Source organism: Fukomys damarensis, unplaced genomic scaffold, assembly GCF_012274545.1.
Source record: "Fukomys damarensis isolate Sample0158 unplaced genomic scaffold, DMR_v1.0_HiC HiC_scaffold_16, whole genome shotgun sequence".
Classification (NCBI taxonomy): Eukaryota; Metazoa; Chordata; class Mammalia; order Rodentia; family Bathyergidae; genus Fukomys; species Fukomys damarensis.
The window spans coordinates 12,981,009-12,982,684 of NW_022900928.1; the positions used below are offsets into that span (position 1 = coordinate 12,981,009).

The 1,676-nt window shown below is 49.2% G+C and overlaps 1 protein-coding gene across 4 annotated transcripts in view; it reads left to right on the top strand.

Moving 5' to 3' along the window:
• The first annotated feature begins 1,392 nt into the window (after window positions 1–1,392).
• Pik3c2a (phosphatidylinositol-4-phosphate 3-kinase catalytic subunit type 2 alpha) overlaps window positions 1,393–1,676 on the top strand; it is a 111,690-nt gene continuing 111,406 nt past the window's right edge. For 2 of the 4 annotated variants that reach the window (XM_010615165.3, XM_010615167.3), the window contains exon 1: window positions 1,396–1,548. The gene's annotated coding sequence lies outside the window, so the exon portion shown is untranslated. Of the gene's footprint in view, window positions 1,549–1,676 lie in introns of all 4 variants that reach the window. The other 2 variants (XM_033764108.1, XM_010615166.2) reach the window with 2 other exon arrangements.

The following is a 1,676-nucleotide window of genomic DNA, read 5'->3' on the forward strand; positions in this document are numbered from 1 at the left end:
GGGACTACAAGGGCATGCCACTGCACCTGGCTTCCCCATAGGAAAGAAACTTCAATCTCTCCATCTTCAGAAAGGTGCATCTTTTTTGTTTTTGTTTTGTACTGGAAATCAAACTCAGGCCCTTGCACTTGAGAGACAGGCAGTAGAATCACTGAGCCAAGTCCCTGGCCCAGCAGGCCTGTTTATTATAATGGAAGAATTAGAGGGCTTCATACACTGCACATGGGCCTCCCCAACTAAAAGAAAAAGAAATCAGGCAGGTTTGTTGGGGGTAAGTTTCTGTTTATTTCTCCCACCTTTCAGTCTCCAAGTAGAAGCTGCCAGTTCATTTACTATCCCTGTCCTTAAACATTTCCATACTATCCTTTTCAGTTGGGAAAGGAAGGGCTCATGGAAATTGTAACCTAAATCCATCTACCATATTAACATTGAATTTCTGGAAGGCACTGATCCTCTTTTCTTACTGTTTGGGGTTAGTCCCGTTGTTTAAAAGTTGCGGAACTGAATTTGAACCTTGCACCTTTCACAATCTGTAAAATGGGAATACTTTCCAGCTCTGCTTCATATGGCTATATATAAAGGAAGGGCTCATGGAAATTGTAACCTAAATCCATCTACCATATTAACATTGAATTTCTGGAAGGCACTGATCCTCTTTTCTTACTGTTTGGGGTTAGTCCCGTTGTTTAAAAGTTGCGGAACTGAATTTGAACCTTGCACCTTTCACAATCTGTAAAATGGGAATACTTTCCAGCTCTGCTTCATATGGCTATATATATAATTATGGAGATTGGGTGTGGAAATATTCTGTAACTCAGAAAAGGCTGTCTTGGTTCTGAGTTGTTATTTTCATGATTTCTTCCTTACCTGGCTGTGGTGAGGATTAAAGGAGATACTAGCGTGAAAGCACTTTCCACATTAGCAAGCACTTTTCAGAACCCACGTGATGGATTACTAATTACACATCCCGCCATCACCTGATCCTCGGTAAAGGCGCGGTAATGTTGGGTTGTAGCGGACGATTTTTGTCTTGCCCCCTTCCTTTCAGTCTACCAATCCAAACTAATCTCGGCGCGGCCTAGAGCCAAGTCCATAAATCCGGGATTCTCAGTCGAGGTGGAAGCCAATGCCTAGACCCGAAAGAGGGCACGGGAACAATAGGTTACTCTGGGGCTTTGGACGCCGGCGGGGCTGTTGGCGGACTGGGCTGTACCGAGCACAACCTCTCTCACTCGGAACTGACAACCGACAGCTTGGCCTTGCTCGGGAACCGGACTCTGGTCCCTTACATCCCAGCCCCAGACTCAAAGGAAGCGTCTTGGCCCCGCCCGCCGCTTCAGGTATGTCGTCTGTGCCAGCCAATCAACAAGACGCTTGGGCACGGAGGCGGGGCTTGTCTGGTCGGAAGTGACGTGCTCTGCTTGGCTGGCCCTGCAGTCGGCTGGAGTTCTGTTGTGGCGATTGAGCCATCTGAGGGGAAAATGGCTCGGAGTGCGGTGGCTGCGACGGCTATGGTTGCAGTGGAGGCAAAGGCTCAGGCAGAGTGAGGTGAGGAACGGCCGGTGCGGCTAGGTCCAGCACTTGAAATCCCGACTTGGGAGGGTCCCTTGGCGCGGCCCCGAGGCTCCCTATGTTCGCCTCAGTCGCTGGATCCGACACTCTCGGCGCTGCCCGGC